We start from the raw sequence: 25,480 nt of genomic DNA, 5'->3' as shown, positions 1-25,480 counted from the left end.
ATTGTGACCAGGGTAACTTCTTGCTCAACTGTAATGGCCAATAGAGTTTTTTGAAGCAGGTTTTGGCTTTATGGTTCAGATTGATCTGTATGAAAAAAACAAAAACATTTTTGTTTGTTTGACCTTGGTGAGTTATCTCCATGAGCATTAGTTTTTCCTTCTATAAAGTGGGTATAATAATATCTACTTCAGTGAATGGTTATATGTTTAAGTTGGATGCTATTCATAAAATATCGGTATATTTCCTGGCCCATAATAGACTTGAGTTCAACTTCCAGTCTGTAACTATTATCTGTATAATCTTAAGCAAGTTGTTTTTTTCTCTCTGGTTTTCGATTTCTTCCTTCGTAAAGTCATAGTAAAGGAAAGGTGGGAGTGATGAAAAAGAGAAAAGAGTGAAACTAAGTAAAATCTGAGATTCTTTCCATTTCTAAAGTTGTATGATTCTGAGTGAGATTATTAGGGGACAAAGGGAGTCTGTTTTATTAAGAGAATGAACCCCTGGAACATAGAGCCAAGCTTGCCGTGTACTGGCATGTGGCTCCCTGACCCTGGGGTTTTAGTAAAGGCCTTGATGATGATCTGTAGCTATGGAGTTCCCTCCTGCAGCTGTTCAACCATAGCCTTGAACAGACAGGGAAATGATGACTCCACAAATAGAAAAAACAAAGATGCTATTTTTCAGAAGCTCCCAACCAACCTCTCCCCTCACTTTCTCTTTTGAACAGACCTTCAGGAAGCACTGGCATCAAGGCTTTATTGCCATTCAGTTGTCACTTCTCGCTAACTTTCCACAAGTTCTATATTACTTGTATTCAACTTATATCAATATTTCCTAAGAAACTTAACTCAATCCAAAGACTGAGCTAAGCAAGAAGACTTGCTTGGTAAATAGCCTAGATGGGTAGAGTGGGGCCAGGCAGAACTGGGGTGAAATTCGCTCCTGGCATGTGCTGATTCTGTGAATTTGTGTAAGTTTCTTAACTTCCCTAATACTCAGTTTCCTCATTGGTAAAGTGGAGAGAGATTGAGTACCATTAAAGTACAATAGTGCCACAGAGAGTTGTGGCAAGGATCAAGTGAGATAATGCGTGGGACACTATAACTACTTAATACGTGGTAGTTATAAATCTCGTTGGGGATGAGGTTGCCATGGTGATGGTTGCCATGTTGTGAGTTGTAGATGGGCTCTGGAGCAGGGGATAGTGTCTGGGATCCTAGCCTTCTCACTGCAGTCTTGAGGCTTGTTTAGTCCTAGGCTGTCCTACTAGGCTATACCTCTACCTTCCCTTCCTCCCAAATCACGAGTCCTGGGAGGGCCTCCATAGTTACATGAATTATATATAGTTGTCAAGATTACCCTGTTATTGAAAAGGAAACATACTTTAAAATTATCTGGGGCTCTATTGAATAGGTCACTATTTCCCTCACCAAGGATTTTTAACTTTGCATTTGAGGATCATGAGGAGCTGTAGGCTGTCTGTGACTCTGTGAAGTGGTCAGCAAAAATTTGATATGAAAGAGCATTTTTCTGAGGAGAAGTCCACGTTTTCTGTTTGTTTTAAAAGAGAGCTGTGTCCCAGCAAAGGCTGAGGGTCTCTGTTCTTGAGGACGTATTCGGTCGCCCTTATGATAAAAGTGAATACAGTCTGTTAAAAATCATACCTGGTAGGGAGAGCAGAACTCTAGGCAGGTCACGTTGTTGAGGCTCAGAAGCCAGGGGATGAGGCCGGAAGAAGACTGTTTAGTGGCCAAAGTGTTTGTGGTTGACTTATTCTGTCCTTTAGCGTTACAGGACAGTCACTCTTTCACTTGGCAACAGTTGAGGTCTACCACGTTTCAAATGCAGTTTATTCAGTGGTGACCTCCTAAGACAGCATGTACAGGGCACAGAAAAAGGCAATTATTTCATGGACTAGCACTGGAAGGGCGCTTGGCAGTCACCTAGTCTGACTCAAATGACACAAACGAGGCCTGAAGGGGTTACGTGACTCGCCCAACAAATCAATGACAAATAAGGCTGGGGTCTGACTCTCCTGACCTCCCCTTGCCACCGTCCCTTCCCAATCAAATCCTTATTATCATTGGCCCTTGTCACACAGATCATAAGTAGTTGGGTATGTGGGCAAACTCTAAATATCCTATGATAGCAGGTGTTCTGAATCCTGTTTTTCATCAATACAATTGAAACTGCCAGAATTTAGAATATGTTATTTCCCCCACCATTAGACTTCCTAACCTGGTTTAAACAGTTAACAATTCTAAGACTTTAAAAAATTCCATTTTTCCTAACTATAAAAGCAAACTGGGAGTATATAATAACTGGGAAATATAAAAAAAATGAGAAAGAAGAAAATCACCTACAACCTCATAAATAAGGGGTAACCCCTATACAGATCATGGGATATTAGCTTCTGATTTACTCTTTGTGTGCCCCTCTCTTCCTACAGCTCTTTCTTTCTATTATAAATTTGGGATCATATTGTTCCAATTGCATTGCATCCTGCTTTTTTCATTTATCATTGTGGTATGGAATGTCTTCCATGCCAGTAAAAATTGTTTTAAAAAACATCACATTTAATCGCTGTTGCATGGCTGTACCTTGGCCCCAGATTAATTTAAACTTGACCCTGTGACTGGACATGTATGTCCATGGATATTCTAAATAGTGCTGTGGTGAACATCTCCATACATAAATCTCTAGTCACGCCTCTTATTACTTCCTTGGGGTAGATAAGTGAAAGTTGAGCTACACAGGCAAGAGGCGTGACCTTTTCCACATCTCTTGATACTTACTGTCAAATTCAGAAACATTTTAAATGTGAAGAAAAGGTCAGTGCAAAGGTTCTCTTTAAACTTCTTTTATGAGGCTGACTTACTGAACTTGCTGACCCAAACCAGATTTTTTATAACTTTAACACATCAAAAATTTGATAATTACTAAAAAAAGGATCTTATTTCTATGCTAGATGTTCTATGAGGTGATTTCCTGTTCATTCAAAAAGTAATTATTGGGCACTTACTGTGTGCTGGATACTGAGGGTAGTTTGGATAAACAGATGACGAGGAAAAGTAATCCCCTAGATGATGATATATTTGAATGCTAGTGCTGAGTGGAAATTTTGGCTTCCAGGCATAGCTTACACTTTGAGTGAGGTTTCAGAGGCTGTGAGGATGAATTATTGTACTTATTTACAAGGTTTATTTCTGTGAGTATTTTCTCATTTTCTTGACCCTCCCTCAATTTTGAAAAAGTAATAGGTAACTCTTCTTCCTTCCACACAATTTTCCTTAGTGAAGAATGGCTTGCCGGGAGCAGTATGGAAATATTTAGTTTAGTAAGAGGTATTTAGAAAAAAAAATGTATAATTGACCCTATTTTCCAGGAAGAAAAGCTGTAAAGATTCTATGAGAAGAGAAGGGAAATGGGAAAGGACAGTAGGGTCAATCTACTGCTTTTACCAAGGGCACAGAAATTCTAGAAGGGAGAAAGTTACAGTCCTGGGTATAACAATTGGTCTCCTGCGCTCACTTTGTTCCCTACAGGAAGTCAGGAAGCATGTAGTAAAGAGTCCTTTCCTCCACTTATGCACCCTGCTGTCCTTTCCCATTTCCCTTCTCTTCTCATCTAAGGGCACATCTCTGACTTGGATGGGAAAGCGACAAGTTATCCACATAAACATGAAAACTGTAGCAATAGAAAACATCTATAACATGACAGCTGTTGAACAATAAACTATACTTTCTGATAATATCAGCAACAATTGACATTTAATAAAGTTTGTCTTCATCCCATTATTGTCCGAGGCTAAGAACATCAGAGACAAAACAAAGACCAGCCTAAACCACCATTTTCAGAAGTGATTGAACATACTTTGAATGGAAATCAAGGCACTGGGCAAGCAAGTGGTGTTCAGATGAAATGAAACCTCCATCCTTGAGGTTAGGCATTCAGTCCAGTCTGTAAAACCCAACAGAGTACAGTCTTCTATTTTTTATTTAAAAATCTTTTTAAAGTTTGCTTATCTAAGGGGAAAGAAAGCATGTGTCTTTAATTTATCTGTGTATTCTTCTGCTAGAGTCCCAGTTTCACTGAATATTTAGAATGCTTTTGCTCTGAAAGCAGAAGCTTGTTTGAATAAGGACTAATTTTTCAACATGTAGACAAAATATTTGAATAACTGGTGGAAATAATAAATTACCAGCATAAAGTGATTTCATTGCTCTTAAAAGCAAAAAAGCACCCTTGGGAATTTCATGGAAATGACTCCATTTTCATATCACTCCCATGGTAGCCATTTGCTCTCACTCTGGGGTGGACTGAGGTGCAAGTTTATTTTTAATAAGTGAACACCTCCATATTTTCTCTGGAAAAACAAGTGGAACAGAGGGTTTGTGGGGGTAAACAACCAAGATCTCTAAAAGCAATGACCACATCCTTGATGTCCTGCCTAACTCCATAGTTCTTGTCTTCAAACACAATTTGCTTGTAGGAACTGCCTTGAAAGACTATGTTGTTCTTTCTGAGGAGCTTAATGAGTGCTCATTATTTTGACCATTCGCACTTTCCTGTTTCTCAGATTCCTACTGCATAATCCAATTATGGTTTGTGGGTCTGGTTGGAAAACAATCTGTCAGGGGAATTCAGCGTTTGAGTCATGTTGGTCTTTGGGAGAGAGAATCATTGCTGGATCCAGAATGGACCTCTGGGGTCAGGCTGTCTGATTTAATCTTGGTCTAGGCCATACCACCTTTGGGTTCTGGGATAGTGATTTAATCACTCTGCATTTAAGCTCTCTGGGATTCAGCTCTTCATTTGTATGAGTGTTGGCTTTACAGGGTAATGGAGGGGATTAAATGAGATAATTCATGTGAAGTGCTTGGCATGTAGCAAAGTCTGAATACATGTTAAGTGATACTGTCACACTGAAAACACAAAAATGATAGTCTTTCTGGATGGGTCGACTAGCACTTAGTAGATGGAACCAATACATTTGCAATCCAGGTGTGGCTTTTTCTCTAACCTTCCACACATGCACAGCACAACTTACACACATTACTGAGTTTTCTTTCTCTGGTGTACAGAAATTTTCACCATGATGCCTCTAGAGTAGGTTAAGGAGTTTATATTCTCTTTTAAGATGTTTTCCTTTTATCTGCCCAGTGATAATTGTTTCCTGTGCTCTGTCTATGACATCATATTCAAAATATGTTAGTGCCTGGTCTTTCTGGCATCAAGCCAACATCACTGGCCCAGAGTTTCTGAAATAAAAACATGGATTTTACAAAATCACAGTAAAAGTCGGACATGAGTTGTGTCAAAAAAGAAAGCAAAGTTGGGCATCCTACAACACACAGCACCCCTCTGAAGACCTTGCTTTATTCACCAGGATGAAGCCCGAGTTCTTTCACATTTTCTGGCATTGATCCTTTTTTGACTGGAACTCAAACTTATCTTTCTAAACCTGTCATGTTTCTTTACCTGGTGTCTCTGGACCTCATCCACTGTTGGGCTTCATGGGTTCGTTCCAGTTCCTGGAATAAATGCACACTTTTGCTTGTTTAGGTATTTAAAACATTGTTTATTTTATTTATTTATTTATTTACTTACTTACAGGAAGACTATCTTTGGATTTCATTAGATTCTTAAAGTGATCTTTGACCTAAGAAAGATTCAGAATCTTTGTCTTACCTGAACCTTCCCTCTACTCTTCCCATATTGTCATGCCTACTATGGTCTATAGTAACATGCTTGCCTCTACCCCTGGATCCTTTCTCTTGATATTTAACACTTCCTGCTTCTGGAAATGCCCTCCCCTCCTGCTGCATCTGCATTTCATACCATCATTTGTTCTGTTACCACCTCCACGATTTGTGGTTTATCCTCACGTCACCTGAAATGTTATTTATCTGATATTTTTCTTCAAATCAACTAACTTATTTACTCAAATTTATTTTAAAAGAAAACTAATGAATAGATAGATAACAAAAAGGATGAAAATGAAAGCTGGAGAAGACAGTGGCCTCAGAGAAAAAAAATATTTCATTCACTGCTGAAATAAAAGCCAAAGACTGGTGATGTCAGTGGGTCTGGGCTGGTATTTCCCATCCTGGGGGCTGAGAACAAGAGCCATCAGGAAGACGGTGGAAGTGAGATGAGCAGCCACATATGGAGTGTCTGACTGACATGTGGGAAAGAAGCTAGTGCTTACTTGGGAGAGAAAATGAGCACAGGGTAGGAGTCAGAAAGCGGGAGAAGAATGATGCAGTTTTTGAAATTACTAGAGGATGTAGGGTGAAGGATAGGGTGCGTAGGGTGAGGCTATAGATAAGAAAAAAGTTTTGGAAACTGCAAAAAGATGGAGGCTGAAGAGGGGTAATGGGTAATGGGTAATGGGTGAATGTGGAGGCGGAGGTGATATAACGTGTTTCCCTGAAAATAAAACCCAGTCATGTATTAATTTTTGCTTCTAAAGATGGATTAGGGCATATTTTCAGGGGATCTCTTATTTTTTCATGTACAACAATCTACATTTATTCAAATACAATCATGTCGTCTTCATCCGGAACATCGTCATAATGTATTAAATGCATCCGTCTGGCTGACGATCTTAACTGGGGTTTATTTTCAGGGTAGGTCTTATTTTCAGGGAAACACGGTAGACTGGAGGTTAAGATTGAAGAGGGCTGTATTTTATACCAGAGGATGTGGAGAGGGAGTACCAATGTCCCAAAAGGGAGGCTTGAGGGGCTGAGGGTGATTCTCTGAAGTGGGCAGTGGCAGCATGTGGGTGTCTCATGGGGAAGGAGCGAGAGTGATAAATGGAGACCATCTCCTTAATATGGCAAACTACTCCCTGAATGGTCTGTTCTTAAGTCTAGCACAGAAATCTGAAGTGCCAGTGTCAACATAGAAGGAGAGTAATAGAGCATTTATTCTACAAACAATGCTTAAAGGTGCCACTGTTTGGGACAGATGGTGCCGATATTCAGGCTACCCTGGTAATCTCTAGGCTGGGGATTGGTTCTCAAACCATTGTGTACACAGGGATCCCCGGGGAGGCTTGTTATAACAGAGGTTCTGATTCAGCAGGTCTAGAGTAGGGCCCGAAAATGTGCATTTCTGACAAGACCTGGAGTGGCGCTGATGCTGTGGGTTGGGGACCACACATTGAGAACCACTTGGCTAAGAAAACCATTTCATGACTTTTAGAGATTGATCACAGTGCTCTCACGTTTCTTTTGAACAATAAATCACTGTGGTATAAAATGAGGTAAGTGAACATGCTCTTTTAACTCTAAACTAATAGACAAATATAAAACATTTTAAATGTGAAATGGAAACATTTAAAACGGTTATTGATTCTCATCCATTCAATAGTTCAATAAAGAAAAGATTCATGTTTTCAGTCTGCCCTCTTGGTTTCCTGCTTTAATGTGGATTCTTAGCTTTGCTTTCCTCTGAGAAGCTATCATTTCAGATTTAGTCTCTAGTGGCTCCCTATGGCATGAGGGAAGGGGGGGGAATGTAGGGCAGGCAGGAAGATTTTCTTGCCTATCGTCGGAAAGGAAGGGGTGGGGGAGATGCCAGGGATAAAGGAGTTTTTGCTCTTGTGGAACCAGGATGCTCTTCCAGCTTGGCCACCTAGCTGTGGGGAATCTATCTCCTCTCTGCAGCCTTGGGACTCAAGGCCCTCTGCCCACCGTGGCAGCTCCAGCCTTTCCCCTGGGTCTAGGTCTGAGCTTGGAGTGCTAGGAGGACACTTTTGGGGAATGAAAGGGCACATTTCCAGTGCTCGAAAAGAACGGATTTGACCACGTCAGAAACCACTGCCTCTCCTTGTGCATTTCTCATGATTAATCCATACAACGTGCATACCCTGATAGATGCTGGCAGGGTAGACAGAAAGCTTTTAAATATTAGCATAAATTTCACATGTTTCCTTGTTCAGACTGGCCAGAGTTGTCCTTGCTCTTGATAAAGGATTCCAGGAATTGAGGCAGTGATTAAGAGAGTTGTTTAATCATGAGCAGGGAAATAGTCCAATTTTGGTAATGAATACAAATAAACAACAGAAAGGATGATGGATATTGACTTGTTCGCCCTCCTAGTTTTCAGCCACCAGCAACCTGTGTATGCTGGTTGTTATAGCTGTCCATATTAGATATTTCCCTTTGTAGAAAAGCGGGGGGGAAAGAGATAACTAGGGCAAATCAGAAACTGCTTTGGTGTAAAGCTGCCAGATTGGCTATAGGAAGCCCAGTTAAATTTGAATTTCAGATAGACAGTGAACAGTTTGCTGTATGGGACATACTTATACTTTTGAAATTCAAATTTAGCTTGGCATCCTGTATTTTTATTGGCTAAATCTGGCAACTCTACTTAAGGGAAACTTTTCTGTTTTGGGAGCAATTCAACATTTGAGGCTGAGTTACCATTTGTCCTGTTTCCTGCCATCCAAAATGTTGACATTCTCGAAGTAGAATGATGCAGATTCACAGGTGATATTTATAAATTTATGTTGGTTTTAAGAATTTAGATTCATGACCTTAAAAAAGGAGGGGAAAAAAATCAAGGCCGGTATTGATGGAAAGTCAAAGCGACTCTGTCTGCTTTCCCTAAGGCAGTCAGCTGATAGTGTCAGTTGGACACGAACTGTAACAGAGAGTAACAGACGGTCCACCTTTGGATTATCTGTGCTGCATTCAACACCTCTTTGAACAATAATTATAATCTGTTGGTGGGAAATATCAATTTAAAGGTCAAGTGCTTTCATAAAAAAGGTGATTATTCAGTATTTCCTACTTGGAACCAAAGCACACACCAGATTCATTGTGTCACTGTCTTTTGTACAGCACATATATGCTGAAAAATGGATCACTTAATTATATGATTATCTGTCTTTAGGGAGGATATGCGAACATGAATGGGAGCTGTCAAGAGAGGTACATTGCTTTACTTGTGATTATTAATCTATATCTATAGCCATTACAGGTTACAAGTTGACTTTTAAAACAAATATCTAAAATATAAATTACTTTTACAATGCAAAGTGGGCATTTTGGTGTAAAAGAGCTCCTTGAACTGAAAAATGGACACATTACATGAGTGGGGCTTCAGGCTAACTTCATTCCTTTTCCCTTCCTCTGAGTTTCAGTGATCAGTCAGTTTAGAATGAGGGCAGGGGAAGATCCAGCCAGCGAATTAACTGGGGGAGAAGAGGGCAAAGGCCATGCAGTTAAGCTTTGTAATTGAATCACCAATTATAATAATAGAGAGGAATACCACTTTGCAGTGAATCAGAATTCTGGGAAAATCTCATGGAGATTCCAGGCACCGTGAGAGTCAAACGAGTAGAGAAGCTAAACATATGTAGCCAAAATCCATTAATCTCTTTATACATTCCTTAGTCCTCTGGGGTTCATTTTGGAGAGGGGGTTAATGTGTAGGAGAAAATTAAGATAGTAATGCCGGTGTAAGCTAAAACTAGCAGGAAAGCTGGGTTCAGCTGCAGTGGCAGAGGACGTAGATGATAAACGCGTTTCTTTTAAAGGTGCAACTAGGTGCAAATAGTTCCAAGTGACACCCTTGGCAAACCATTTCAATGGCTTCTCGATCCTTGAGCTATTAATAGTCCAGCTTTAATTTTGTGGCAAGCAATTAAGTAGTTGCAGAAGAAATAAAAAAAGAAATCACTGAACAGCTTTGTTAAGGTTACATTATGTGTCTTGACCAAGGGGTTCCAACTGAATGCTCAATCCTGAAGATAAATTCATGGCTTTTTCTTCCAAGGGCATCTGATGACTTTAAACATCATATTCAGGATCAGTTCTTAATATGTAACACCAACCCCTATCCTGTTCTTCTTGATGGAATAAAAATAGTATATGCCTGTGTTTCTATATGTCAAATGAGTCAATTTCCTATCTCTATGAATGTATTTATATATTCAACATTTTTGGAGAAGGAAAATTTGTCAAGAAGCAGGGAAATCTCTCTGCAAAGCTGAAAATAATTTTATGATCCAAGGATGAGCACCAGAGACACTGAAATAGTTCATTCTGTGAAAATTGCCAAGAAAACCTTGTTTTGAAATCCCCGTGCCCGTGATTGCATCATGCCAGGTGAGGTATCCACCTTTGGAAACAAAAGATAGACATTTGCTCTTCTTGAATTCCGCTGCCTGATTTCAAAGAGCTTTTTATTTTTTTACCTCTCTTGGCTCCGAGTGGCTGCAACACATGGTAAATCTTTAACTTCAAGTGTCCTTCTGTGGTGACCAACTAAAATATTAGCAAAATAAATGTTTTATGGGAAAATGTTGGCAGGAGCCCCAACAGAAACAGGTGGTATTGGGTTATTTCAATATAATGTAATGATACAGCCAGGTTTCCATCTGGACAGCATGTGGTTGGGTCTGCTCAGAGAGTATCAAAGAGTGTGAGCATGCACTGGGGAAAGCAGGGGTGCACAAGTGTGCAGCTCGATGGCTACTTTACAAAATAATAGTCTGGGTTTCAGGTCCTCTGGGTTAAATATTTTTACTGTCAAAATCTGAATTTCTTCATAAAATATTAAAGGCGACGCAAACCTCTGACATGCAATACTGAGCTGTGTAATTATAAGGCAGTTCCTGGAAACCAAAAAGAGCGTACATTACAGCGAGGCTTTCATTATAAAAGAGTTCATTACCCTTGGAAGCCAAGACATGTTTTAGAGGGAGCCTAGGAATGGAGAAGCTTTTTAGCAAGGCTTACCATCCTATGAAAACAAGGCTCAGCCTGGTTGGTAAGAATGCAATTAGAAAATAAAGAGAAAATGGGATTAGTTGACTGCTAAGGACCTGATCGTGATCCAAAGCTAAAGAGATGTAGCCTTAATTTACCACCAGGGAAGAGTCTTTCTCCCTCTTCCATAAAATTCCTGCTTCAGGCACTTCAAAACACATGGAACTAGGAACACTTGGAACATTTGGTTTTGCACTCAGCTCTCCTCACTCTATACTCATGCTAAGCTCGATAATAAACTCTTGGCTCAATAACTCCCTATATGTATCCCAGAGAGAGGCATCAAATTATGGCTCTGTGCAGAGGTAGAGCCTCTTCAGAGGCAGAGAGACCTCACTCCCTGGCTGTCTCCACTCTAGCCCAAGCAAGAAGGCAGGAATATGCACATGGGGAGTAAGCAATTTGGAAGTGGCTTGCAATCGCCTTGATGCTGACTGGAACAAGCAGGAAATCCTGGGCACCATCTGCCAAAGAAAAAGAGACACTTGGACCCCAGTGTACTTGGCCAGGAAGGTCTGGCGGGCTTCTAGAGAATTCTTTGCTGTCATGAGTTGATAGTGCAGCAGACATGGAGACATTGAAGGCAAAGGCCGAGACATGAAATCTAAGGGCTGATGGATAAAAGCTATGGAGGAAGGAAGGCTCAGGAAGAAGAGATAATGAATCAAGCACTTAATTATAATGCCCTTGTGCCACTGGTATCCAGAGGGGGGATGCATGCAAGAGGCTCTTGCCTGCTATTCAGAGAGTGGGCTGTCCCACTGCTTCATTTTTCTAGGTTACCAGAGGGAAACAGAAGAGATGATGCCATGAGAGGCCTGGAAGCCCTGGAACCTGATTCTTTTACTCTGTGGGGCTGGACTGAGGCTAAGGAGAGAATGGTACCCTCGAGAATGAGGCAAGTTACTTGGGAAAGTGATTTTTTGTGGGCCCTGGGTTACTTAGGAAAATGATTTTTTTCCATCTGGAGCAGACCTGATATGAAGAAATAAAGGTGTATCTCAGTTCTTTCCAAAAATGTGCTGGGTACCTATTGTATGCACCATAGGACCCTGGCTCCTATGGGAGTCTAGAAGGTGGTAGCAGACACAGCCTTCCTAGTTGAGGAGTTTATGATCTAATGTGTGACACCCAGAGAGGTACTGCCATTTGAGCTGCCCAAAGGCAGAGACTCTGCTTTATTCTTCATTTTATAATGACTCCCCTCATCTTATGGCACACAGTAGATGATAAAATAAATACTAAACTGAACTAGACTAGAAGACAGGTGATGGGGGGGGGTGGCGGTTATCAGACTGTGTGTCTTAGAAATGTCTTTTGCTCTCTGTGGTTGGTCCCAATTCCCTGTGTACAGAATGCAGAGTCAGATGATTGGATCTATATCCTTCTCAGCTCTCAAATACTAGGACCTCAACTGTGAGAATATAGAGAAGACTATATATATATATATATATATATATATATATATATATATATATATATGTGCCAATGAGTATAGGGAACAAGTCCTACCACTCACGGCATCTTCTATGTTAGAGGATTTGATCCTTATCATAATTCTGTGATGTTAGCAGCTTTATTTTACAGATGAATAAATCCATTCTCTTGCCCAAGTTCACACAGCTGCTGAGTGTGGGAATTGAGATTCTTCAAACCCAGCTAGGTCTAACTCCAAGTACTGGGTTCTTTCTGCTATATATAAAGCTGCCCCCTACCTCTGTGCAGAGGAAATATTAGAGGGAACACAATGCTTTAAGAGAGAGGTCGCAAACTTTGCAACTAAGATTTATGCCTCAGATTTAACTGCTTGTGTTTTCAGCCAGGTTGTGTTTTTTCGGTCTTTAGATATGATCTGAGATTAGGACAGTTTACTGAATTAAGTGTACAATGAAAGCTCTGAGTATCTTACACTGGAGTTCTCTCCCCCGTTTCTCTTTTCTCATGAATTCTGAGCTATCCAGGTTTCCAAGGGTAATGACAGTAATGTCTCCTTAAGGAAAAATAAATACTTTAAGCCATGGAGTAAAGCAAGTAGTCTTCTAAAAACTAGGGAGAAGGCTGGAATAGCATCTGTGTTTTGGAGGCAGGGAGAGCAGAGGTGTTGACCTGTGGTTGTGGATCCTTCTTGCTTGCTGCTGGCCTATGGTGATTTATATTGAAAGATGGAAGGAGAAAAGGAGGTCAAAAACTTGGTGGAGAAATGCAGGGTCTCTGGGTTCCCCTCCAGTTGTCACTGGGCTCTATGTGGCATGGTTGATGTGAGGAGATTGTCTCACTAGCTTCAGGCTATTGGGAAAATTGTCCAAACTATTTTTCAATGTTCAAGTGACAATAAAATCAAATGCAGATGTAGAATTTGGGTGGTCAGTCTGAGACCTTATTGAAAACATTGCTAATGTTTAATATTTATTGAGCACTTAATACATGCAAGGTCCTTTCCTAAGTGCTTTACAGATGAGAAAATTGAAGCTTAAAAAGGTTGAGTAACCGGCCTAAGGTCACAGGGGGAAAAGGGGTGAATTTGAATCAGGTCTACCTGACTCCAAAACCTAAGCTTTTAATCATTATGCTAAAATTACGGTCCTGCATAGTGCTGTGTAAATAAAGTAGTGACTGCATGTTGTATCAGTGGGCTAAGTTGGGACTCATGGAGAACCATTCAGAATGGGTCAGAGAGGTCTTTCCTTTTGTGACGGCAAAATAAATTCCAGTGGATTAAATGTGTAGGCTAAAAACAAAAGCAAAACACAAACCAGTAAATGAAATGGGAGGAAAAGTTGATGAATATAGTAAATGATGATATGAGACAGAGAAAGACTTTATAAAAATAATAAAAAAAACTATGAGAGATGAAGGATAGATTTTTTACAAAAACTCTCCAACATTTGTATATGTCAAAACTCTGAGGAAAGTTAAAAGACAAACAACAGGGAAAAACATATGAAGAGTCTTATGTCAGCTAAAAGGTGCATATCCCAAACGCATCCAACATTTTTACCAACCAAATAAAGAGATAGATACTCTAATAGAAAAATGGGTAATGACCATGAATAAACAGTTCACAGAGAAGAAATACAAATGGATAATCAACAAATGAATATGTGCTTAACCTCACTAGCAATAAAAATTTTAATTTTTATTGATACGCCTTTTTATTTTAATTGTCAAAGAGAAAAAATAAAGCTGGTGAACACATAGGAAAACTAACCATACTTTGGGACATTTTCATACATTAACGGTAGAGGGTGGTTGGTGGAACTTATCTGTAGAGCACTTTGTCAACATGTATCACAGTTATAAATCTGTTCACACCCTTTGTCCCAACAATTCTACATCTAGTAATTTATCCCAGAAAAATCATACTGAATATGAGCAATGATTTATCTCTAAGGACAGGCATTAAAGTAGTATTTCTAATAGTGAACAATTAAAAACAATCTGAATGTTCAAGAATAGAATAGAGGATGGGCTAAAGTAAATTTTTAAATTTAAAGTAAATTTAAAGTAAATTTTAACTTTCATCTGAATGGTAAGAAATTTGATAGAATATTACAGTCACTCAAAATAACTTTGTAGAAGAATATGTAATGTCATGGGAAAATGTCCAGCCTGTATTCCTTTGTGAAAAAGTGGGCTACAAAATGGTACACATTTTTGTTCCTAAAAATTGTATCTGATATAGCTTTTCTAAACTGACTGGAAAAAGAGACACTAAAATGTTGCTAGGTTCTATCTCTCTGGTCAAGGAGATTATTATGTTTCTTTTTGGTGTGTTTTCTTGTAATTTTCAAATATTTTATATGTATTTTTTTGTATCCAGAGGAAAATGGTATTAAAAAGTGGCCTTCCTGTTTCGTTTATTTTCTATATACTAGTTTACTAAGCATGGTGTGTTTGTATGTGAGAGAGGGCTAAGGATCAAGTGCTACAAAATAAATCATCTGTCATATTGCTGTCTTTTCCGAGCGTATTATTACAGTTTGGGGAAATCTAGTGTGTTCTAAGGAGCACAAAGATGAATATAGAGGAAATTGTATTTTGAGATTTCCAGGTAAAGGCAGGGAGATATTAATTTATTGAACTCATAACATGGGAAACTAGACAACAAGATGTTAACTTGACCTGGAAATAGATTCACCGCTGGAAGCAGAGGTCATCCAGGTTCTCTCCTCACCTTCCAGTGCAAATTGGACTAAGCTGTGGCTTCTCTTACATTTATATTTTCAGGTTCCAAGTCCCTCTCCACCCTATTTAATCAGAGTGAGGAAATTTAGGACTAGGGTTGGGTAATTAACTAATGTGTGTATGTGTGTGCCTGTGTGTGTGTGTTTGTGTGTGAATGTATGTGAGGAGGTGGGCATTGTAAGATTTTGTTTTGTACTCTTAAACTGAAGCCTATTGCTCTGATTAATTAATGCTCTAATTTGGGTTGAATTTATCAGCCCTGTTCATGATCACTTTTTCAAGAGTTTAATTATCTACTTAATGAAGAAATCTACTTTGCTGTGCAAATTCATGCCTCGTTAAGTCCTAGCTGGAGACCCTTGAAGGCAGGACTGGGATCTCCTTGCTAGTGGTCTACTGGCCCCACTAATTGCTTTTTGGTTTTCTAGAGTTATGAAGTGGAATTTTGGATCATTGAACCCCAGATTCAGAACCCCGAGCTTTCAGAGTGTGCTCTAGATGTCAAACAGAATGTTTGCCTGTTACCTTTGTTGGGGAAACGATTATTGGCCAATTGCTAGAGTTCATTTAACACAACCTTGTATTGTCATCGGAGAATTCAGAACAACTACTGGTTTCCTTGGCCTCTGTATTTCACCAAGTGTTTTTCTGGCAGTGACACTTTTTTGTGTTTGTATTCCTCTGCATTTTTCTGTTATATATCAATCTGTGTTCAAATGAACCATTTTTTCTAATCACATAAAGACATCTTAAATTTTACCTTTACTTTTTTTAATATGAACGATCCCACCCAGCTATTGCATCTGCCCACGTTAAAAAAAAAAAAAAAAAAAAAAATTATTACAGTTGTTCTTTTATCATTTTATATAGATTTTAAATAATACCAGATCATAGGAGACCAGCCTATTTGTGCTCTTGAAGGTTGTTGAACAATTACTTTCCACCTGTTTAAGTGTCAGTCAATCCATGTTTTATCAGCACTATAAGATAAGCAAAGTTAAGACAACATGGGAAAGTGTGGTCTGGGATCGAATGCCTCATTCAAGTTCGGATAGTTTCCGCCTACGTTGTTTCCCTCTCTCTATTTCAGTTACCTGAAGTATGATACAGTGAGGGAAACTAAATAGGATTTGAATTTCTTTTGACTTACATATTTCTCCAGTGCTGAATGGTTATTTTCTCAAGTCAGTCCATCTTGGTTGCCTCTTCATGGGAGTGAGAAATGGGACAGTATATTCAATCTGGCAGCCAAGAACCAGAGCTCCCCACCAAAGGGGTGGCAGAGTGATATGGAAGCTCTTTGCTCTGGCTTGAAAAATTCAAGCACCTTCTGCTAGATAAATCAATGTGCAGTGGCCCCAAATCAAATGCCTTCATTTCAAAGTGACTGGACTTTGTTTTAGATCTATGGGGAGGAGAGAAAGTCTAGAGGTTTGGAGAAAATCCAAACCAGTTCATCAGCCCTTAATGTTTTCAAGAACATTTTATTTTGCTGCAGTGTCTAGTAAAAAGTTTAAGGCTGTCTTGGTGAGGGATGAAAAGCAGAGCTATTTAGGACTGGTGACTTCATAAGCCTCAGAACGTGGACCCAATTAAGCTGGAGACCTTGAGGAAGGTGTGTCTTTGGGTATTTATTACAAGTCCAGAGTATTATGAAATTAAATAAATCCTTCTCTTTGGAAGGAACATCCACATTTGCAGCCATCTATAAGAAACATACTGGTTTATTAATAACTTGGTGTTGGAAAAAGCTCAACCTTTTGCATTTTTAGCACTGATCTGGAACACTGTTCTTCCAGGGTGAAAGTCTGTTGGGGATACGTACAAAAACACAAAAATGAATTTCATTTGGCTATTAATAACATAAGTCAGAAATAACAGTAGCTTATATAAGTTAGGAGGATTTTTTTTTCTCTTTCTCATGTAATAGGAGTCCAGAGACAAACAGTTTAGGCTAATATGGCAACTCCATGGTCTCATTAGGGTCCTAGTTCTTTCCATCTTCCTTTTACTCCATCTTAGCATATGGCTTCTGTCCCCAGGGCTACCTCATGGTCCAATATGACTGCTAGAGTTCTAGTTATCGTCACTTCCATGCCTAGGTAGGGAGTGAAGGGCAAAAGGAGGAGATACCTGCTGTGTGTCCCTCCTTCATGGAGGTTTTCTGGAAGTCCCCTTCAACAATATCTACTGCATATCATTGGCCACTTGGACCTGCAAGGGATATTTTAGTCGGGGATCTGCAACAGGATTTTTTGACCAAGGAAGGCAGGAGAATGTACACTGACTGGGCAGCCATCTGTTGGCCACAGCAGGGAGGCTTGATCACTCTCTGAGCAAGCCTGCCTGCTCCCAGTTCTGACCCCAAAGGCTTTAGCACCCTTTCTCCATAAATTCAGAGGCTCCCAGCATCCTGTGTGATGCAGGCAAGGGAAAGGACTGGTAGAGATGGACCTCAGAGAGGTTCACCAATTTGCTTTGGGACACACAGCAATCTAAAGAGGAGTGGAAATTGGCCCTCGATGCTGGAAATAGACATCAAAGGCAAGAATGTAAAAGCACAATTTGAAATATTGTCACTGGTGTCATCAGTTCACCAAGGACAACAGGATGTGGACATGATTAAGTCTCAGGTCTCCAATTTCTCCCCAGCATAGAAATTCCCATAGTAACAGCCACCTTTTATTGTGCAGTTAATAGAGGCCAGGTGTTATCCATCAATTATGTATAATCCTCATATGACCCTACACGGAAGGCATTGATATCCCAATTTTTCATCTAGGGAAACTGGAAGTCGAGAGGGGTTAGATCACTTAGTACTTAACACACAGTAAGAGCTAGCGTAGGGATTTAGACCCACATCTCTGACACCAAAACTGCCCCTGTCTGTTGCAAGCTGGTGATTGAATGCTGGTTTAGGAACGCCATTGAGATCCTATAGAAAAAGATTTGATGGGCTTGTTCTCATGATGGTAGGTGATCCTTAGGATGGTGTGAATTTTCCCTGCTCCTGCTCGGCGGCAACTATTCATTGACCATTCTGTATGCATCCCAGGTCCACAGCTGGGTGCTCAGAGCAGTAAGCACCCTGCCCCTTCTTTTCCTCATTGGGTCACATTGCGTGCCACCTTCCTCCCCAAGTGCCACCTTCCTCTCCAAGTGCCACTTTCCTCCCCATATGCCACCTTCCTCCCCATGTGCCACTCCGGAGTGGGGAAAGGCATCATAAAAGCAATCAGTATATTCTCATATTTTTTTCTTGATGTAAAAAGATGAAGTCATGGCATATGGTCAGATTGCCAGCACTGTTAATAATAAACCTCACATAATTAAGCACTGATTTATTCCTTTATATAAGTGAAACAAATTGCTTTAACTGCCTTTACTTGAGACCATCCAGTCAGATGGATTATGTATAGGAAGTTGAAACTAAAAATTATGGGCACTCATATTTCACTGTGGTGGAGGTTTATTGGAGGTACAATTAGAACCCTAACTAAATGTGTCCTGTGTTCCCTTTGATGGAGAGATCAGATATTAATCTGGGGATATGAATAATTCTCAACACAGCTGCTCTCCTTGCTCTAATATTCCTGCGTTAGCTTCCAAACCTAGAAACATGTTTAAAAAATTGATCAGAGCTTATAATAGCAATAATCACCTTGAAATTGGTTGTTACTCTAGTTAATGAACTGAGTAGTAGAGCATAAGCCTCCCTCTGTGTCCCTCAGGCCTTTAACTAACAAGCTAGTTGTTAACCACTGGGTTTATTAAAAAAGAAAAATCTCTTTAGGGGAATTGAACTGGGGAAAAGTGGAGGGCTGAGTGTTTTCAATCTGAGGATCCTTTGACAGCACCAGCTGTCTCCAGAAGCCACACTCCTTTCCCACAAGAGCCAGAGTTGGGGTGACCAAATGGAGGTGGCATTTCCTCTTCCAGGAGCCAGGGCTTGGCTGCCCAGAGTGGTCCAGAAGCTTGTTAGAAATGCAGAACCTCAAGTCCCACTCCAGACCTGTGGAACCAGGGTCTGCATTTTAATAAGATGCTCCACTGAAGGAACCCTGAGCTGGGTGACTTCTCTTGCTCCAAGCCCCAGCTTGGAAAACTTGGACCTAGTCTCAGAAGTTTCTCTGCAGACTCTCATAAGGTCCCCTTGGAATAGGGCAATGTACACCAAAGCATGAAGCATGACACCTGCTTAGAAATAGACCCTTATACATATCTGTTTGAAAAGCTTTTTCCGCAAAGCGTACCTCCTTTCAAGGAAGAATTTCTAGGAGAAAGGGGAAGGCCGGCTGGGTAAAGTCCTAGGATTGCCAAGCAGCCTCAGGTGGGCAAAGCTGTTGGTGAGTTTCGGATGTTGTCAGGCAAAGGGCTCACACGCTTAGAACAATTTTGTTCTGTCCTAGTCATAGCCTAGTGTTTGGATTAGACCACCTGCCCTTCATCTAAATGCCACTGCCAAATGTCTGGCTCCATGTCTGAAGCGAGGTGCTCCTTTTCATAGAGCCGGCAGACTTCCGAGGAGCCCTCAGCAACCCTTTCCAAGTGAGTGGGGTTCAGCTGTATGCTCTGCTTCAGGTCGAATGAGCTGCTGTTTTATTTCTTTGCTATGTTTCCTTTTCTAACTGTCCAAGGCAAAAGGTTTCCTCAAAAGCTTAATGAAACCTGAATCACAGACTGCTGTGTTTTATTGATGTGCCACTGTTCTGGAACTGTGGGAAGCAGCTTTAGGGAGCCCCGGAGGGCTGTGGGAACGACGTCATGGGTCAGAGAGGCTGTGAGCTGCAGGAGGAGAGATTTTCCTACAGTCTGAGGTCTGCAGATAAGCTTGAGAGTAAAAGGTGACATAGTCTGGGTTAAGCAGAGCATCGGAGATTAGGAAATATGAGGAGCCCGCTGGGGCCAATCCACGCCCTTGCTCAGGCCCCCCGAGGCACTTGGGCTGTGAATCAGGCTTCCGTGGGAAGTGGGGAGACGCTGGGCGGAGCTGTGCAGAGCAAGCCTACCAGGACCTCATTTCCCCGCTGCACTTGATGGAAAACCCCCTCCACTTTCACTTCCTCTGTGGTTTGGTAGGTGTTGGGTTCACTCAGTGGACAGGCCGCCCTCCTTCCAGATTTACTGGAATTTAATTTTCACTCTAGGGAAGGTAGCCCCTGAATGACCCTTTATTTCTCTCCCTAAAAGGAGTGATATATTTTACAATTTGTTGGTTGTGAACTGGCTAATAATGTGATTCTATGTTACTTTAAAGAACCCATACTGGTTCTTTAAAAAAAATTTAAGTTACAAATGAGAAGTCTCATTTTGTACTTCTGCAGTGTAATTGTTTAGGAATTCAAGCAAAACAGCCTGTCTTTTAATCTATGTTGTATCCTCTGTGAAATGTCATTTTCTTTCCATGCACATTTTTCCTTTTCTCTTTTTGCAGACCTGGAGATTTGCGGACAATCCCATAGTGTTGGAGCTAGAAGGACCCTGTGTACGAGCTAGTCCAGCTCTCTCAGGTAACAGAAGCTGAACTCTAGTCTCAAGGGCCTTGTGACTTACCCAAGGTCACAAAATCAGTCTGTGGCAGAGTTGGAATCCTGTTTCTCCTTTCTTAAACTGGATGTTGAAAACTGTAAAACTAATGCATACTCATGAGGAAATGTGCCCTTTGTCCTAAATGTAGCATCCCCCTCGCCTGGTTTGCCATTTGTCTATAGATTTTCTTCCCATTCAGAAATTTAAAAATAAAAATAAAAGCTTTTCTTTATGGTGTTTATACATTTTTGTCATATTTAGGAATATCTATTGGACTCCTAGGTTATATTGAAAAATGTTCTTCCAGTGTATTTATGTACCACGGAAAGGGCTTATACACAAACTAGCAAATGCCTGTCATTCTTTGTCTCCGTTGCCTTTTCCTTCCTTTATTTTCATAGCTCTTGTTATTCTAGACCCATTGTAATGTAAGTGTCCTAATAGGAGGAATTTCGTTTCATCCTCTGCAGTACTTTACCCGTAGTTGGTACGTAAGGAGTTTTTGATGTTGAAATAATTTTTTTTTTCACATTTAAATACATTTGGAATTTATTTTGCTTTAAGGAGTAAGGTAGGTCTTCAACTCTACTTTCTCTCTCCCACTTTAAGTAGCTGCCTTTTTATCTTCAGCCAATTTATTGATCAGTAAGTTCATTCTTTCCCTATGGATTTGAAATATCATTTGTATCCCATAATCTATATCTGAATTTATATTGGAACTATTTTTTATAAACATTCTGGCTTTCTTTCATATGCTTTTCTCAGGATGAGTTTTTTTGTTTGTTTGTTTGTTTTTGTCATTTTATCAAGTACATCTCACTTCACCACCCCTGTGGTTGTTTGATTGGGATTGGACCCCAGTCTTTCTGCCTCATAGTTCAGTACTCCTAGACCAAATTAGCTTGAAATAAAAAAGAAGGCATCTGAAGAATAAATAAAATCATCAGCAGCAGCAGGCTTAGAAGTCTGAATCCAAAAATAATAACCAACTGAGAAGCATTTATTGAAAATGTACTGTCATATTACATTGAATGAAAGATACCATTAATTGTGACATCATTTTTGTATCATTAAAAATAAAAATAAAAAATGCCAAATTAATTATGTCACCCCATCAATTCTAAGTTGCATCCAATTTCAGAAATGTTAAAACAGTCTGTGAGAATCAATGAAATCCCACATTAGTTGTTTAATATATACGCAAATTTCCATAATAAGAAATTTGCTTATATAGTAATTTTCTTGCTCTTTTAAATATTTTTTAAATGTCTGACATGTTTGTCCCTTAGTCCTTTTCCGTGCTATAGGAAAGACCAATGTTTTAACTTGCATTTTACCCACAACAATAACAGCAATATGTATACAGCAGTAATTCTGAGTCAGGTGCTGTTCTGAGTCCAAGGTCACAAAGTAAAGTCAGGATTTGAGCCTGAGAATTTTGGCTCCAGGGTTCATGGTCTTAATCAAACATAGCCTGCATATGATGAGGAACTTGAAACCCAGAGACCTTAAAAGATTTGCCATGATCCCTCAGTGGATTCCAACTCTGACACTAGCACATTCTGTGTACCACCATTTGAAAACCATAATAGTAAGTGTGGTGAGGCTTTACGTTGCTAACTCTTTAGTTTTAGCTCAGAGGAGCCTTCTACTACTCTTGGTCTGTGGTGTTACCGGAAAGGATGGTGAGGAGGAAAGGGGGATATCTAAGCCCTTTAGACCAGAAACTTAGAACATACACTCTCTAAGTCTCTTCTAAGTTCTCTGTTTGCAGACCTGGAGATTTGCAGACAATCTCATAGTGTTGGAGCTAGAAGGAGCCTGTCCAATTTTAGCAGTATGGAGCAAGGAGTTCAAAAACTCTGTATACGAAAGAGACGGAGGTTATGTGCTTGAAGTCCGCCTCCTTTCCTTTTTGTTGTTTTTGTTATTTTTTGCCTTGACTGGACTGACACATCCCCTGTCAGGCATGAGTCACCACAGTGACTGGGTTTCTGTCCCGAGGCTGAGGCTCTCACTTGGCCCAGGCAGAACCGCTAACAGTGATGGCTCTTTGAACAGACCCTCCCACAGAATTATGCAGAGCTGCATCCTGTTGACCCTAAAAGGACAGTCCTTCCAGGTGAGGAATGAGGAATGCAGCTTCTTTCCCTGGAGTTAATCATGCCAATTATCTGCACCCCTGTGTCTGAACTTTCTGTGTGGAAGAGAGAATTTGTGTTCATCTGGAACTAATGGCTTCCTGAAGTATCAACTGATCTAATCTTTTGAAGTCATTTTCCTCCACGAAGGACTCAAGGGCATGTACATGAGTGATTTGTGAGTTTTCACTGTGCTTTTGGGGGTAAAGAACGTTCCAGATGGAGTGAGGCAGCAGTATTTTACCTGGACTTACGGTGCTAATCCCTGCTTGAATGGGGATCAGGCAGCTTTACTCCTTGTTCGGGCCACAAGAGCGTATTTCCTTTGTTCTAAAACAAGTGTGGATGAACAGCCTTCTCTCAGTTTCCACAGTGCTAGGTGTCAGAGAGCACGGGCTACTCTACACTCCTCTTTAGGAGCCCCAAATACAAGTAGTGAGAAAGGCTAGTTCAGGCCTTACCAGCCCCTCCCCAGTTCCATGTGTTAAACCCTTACCATGGCTTTTTCTCCCTACTTTGTCCCAGGCTGAGAATTTGGAAACAAACTTTCCTGAAGTGAGCGTCTTGGACAGCATGTCAGAAGCTCACTGTAACAGCTACTGAATTCTCCATCAAAGAGAAGGGAAATGTGCTGACTCCTACAAATGAGAATTTACTGCAGTCTCATGTGTTCAACCTTAACTAATGATCCCTAAGAGGAACTGCTCCCAACCTCATTAACTAATTAAACAATTCCAGATAAGAGAGTTATCCATGCTGCAAAATATTGCTAACGTAACTGATGCTCTTGCCCAGCTCTGTAATGATATCTTAACACAACTCGAGGATGCCTGGATGCTTCTTCTGTTGCTCTGCCTGGGAGCCATGTCACTGGTGTGGCAGCATTCTGGTACAATGTGCCCCCGGAGGCCAGGCCTCCACTTTCCGAGGGCTTTCCTGGCATTCTCTTTCTCAGCAAGGTAGTGAGAAAGGAAACTGGGTTGGCCTCTCTTAGCACCAGAGCCATTGCTCTTAGCTGTGATTAAAGAAGCTGTGCTTCTTGAGTTCGCAAAATTTTCCATTGTTTCTCTCTTGTTGAGGACCCCCTGCCCTGAGGTACTTTGAATTAAATAACCAGGTCCCGACAATGTTAGTTACTGTAATTTATTGCAGAACTCAATATCAAGGTTCAGTTTCCTTTGAATTACTGCAAATACTAAATACATGTTGCCTCTGTGTATATTAAGCAACGGTGAGTCTAATACAATCAAGTTGAGATTATGTCTATGGCGCTAGTTAGGGTCCTGAGGAACTTTCTGGAACATGTATTTTACTCTACTCACAGATTCTGTAGCTTGGCCTCTGCTGTACATTTGTAGCAGAGGCTAATTGTATGAATTGGCTGTATATTTCAACAACAGTTGAGGGAGGCAGTATTAACTAGTGGGCTTTGGATACAGATGGTATGGGTTAAAACTCTGCTTCCCACTTACTGTCTCTGTGATTTGTGGCAAGTGCCTTAACTGCTCCAAGTTTTGTTTTCTCCTTTATAAAATAGGAAAATAAAAACACAGACCCACAATTGCTCCTCTGAAGCCCTTGGAGGGTAGCTGTATTATAGAATTCAGTTTTTTTCATACCTTAAGAAAGCAAACTAGTACGTATACCCTATTTTACATTAAATCCCCAGCAAAGGCAAGGTCTGGGTGGTAACCTATAACCCATTAATATTTATATTATATACTATAATCTATTCATAATCCATTATGAGCAAAATAGATGACCATTCACACTAAATAAAGATTAGGAATAGGCTTATAGCAATTAAAATTCAGGTCAGATTTTATTGCCAAGTGAGCTTGTGGCAAACTTATGACAAAACTAGGTAGTTTTCAGCGCTTTTTGGATTCTGGAATTGTAGATAAGGTCTAGTGAATTTGTACTTAACTCATAAAGTTATTTTTCTTAAGTAGGATACATGTAAAGTACTTACGGTAGTGGCTTCTATACACAAACTGTCCAATAAATGTTAGCTCGCATTGAAATTCTCATCCTCTTGCTAGAGCCCATATCCTTAGTATTAGTTTATCTCTGATCATTCTGGCTGGTCATTTTGTCCCCGAGTCAGCCTATAAAAATGTGTCATCTCCAAGTACATCCGGATGAGAAGACTTTTACTAGCTCTGCCTCTTGAGATGGTTCTTTTGTTCTACTATTTCTAGAGACCAGCACTATCCAATTGAACTTTCTGTAATGATGGAAATGTTCTGCATCTAATGGCTATCCGATATGGTAGCCAGTAGCTATGCATGGCTACATATTAACCACTTGAAATGTGGCCAGTGTGATTAAGAAACTGGATTTACAATTCCCACGTGGGGGTAGTGGCCATCTCATATTGGGCAGTGCGTCTAAAGAAACCTGAACATAGGGTTCAATGCTGAGGTGACCTTGTCCCTTTTAGATGCAGAATTCTTTATCCTCAAGCTGCTGAAGCTGGTGAGGAACTACTCATTCATTTATTTCCCAAGTATTTTATGAGTGTCTACTATGGATCAAACTTGAGGTTAGGCAACAAAGATACAGAACAAGGATTTTGCACTCGAGGAAGATGCATATTTAAAGCATACATTTGTGAGGGCAGCCGGTTGGCTCAGTTGCATAGAGTACAGGGCTCATAACACCAAGGTCGCTGGTTCGTGAGCTGCGCCCTCCACAACTAGATTGAAACAATGACTTGACTTGGAGCTGAACTGTGCCCTCCACAACTAGATTGAAACCAACGACTTGACTTCGAGCTGATGGGCCCTGGAAAAACACACTGTTCACCAATATTCCCCAATTAAAAAAAAAAATTA

At 40.3% G+C, this 25,480-nt stretch overlaps 2 long non-coding RNA genes across 2 annotated transcripts; one reads left to right on the top strand and one right to left on the bottom strand.

Moving 5' to 3' along the window:
* On the bottom strand, positions 1–24,861 carry LOC141571835 (uncharacterized). The gene is made up of 3 exons (XR_012496893.1): positions 24,616–24,861; positions 5,483–5,535; positions 1–85 (listed from the first exon to the last, which is right to left on the bottom strand). It is a non-coding gene; the product is annotated as an uncharacterized LOC141571835 (long non-coding RNA).
* LOC141571834 (uncharacterized) lies at positions 19,876–23,454 on the top strand. The gene is made up of 3 exons (XR_012496892.1): positions 19,876–20,048; positions 20,408–20,483; positions 23,169–23,454. It is a non-coding gene; the product is annotated as an uncharacterized LOC141571834 (long non-coding RNA).
* Positions 24,862–25,480: the final 619 nt, after the last annotated feature.

The sequence above is a fragment of the Rhinolophus sinicus genome, linkage group LG05 (genome assembly GCF_036562045.2).
Source record: "Rhinolophus sinicus isolate RSC01 linkage group LG05, ASM3656204v1, whole genome shotgun sequence".
NCBI lineage: Eukaryota > Metazoa > Chordata > Mammalia > Chiroptera > Rhinolophidae > Rhinolophus > Rhinolophus sinicus.
The sequence above is the reverse complement of the archived record's forward strand: the minus strand, read 5'-3'. Positions and strand labels throughout refer to the sequence as shown.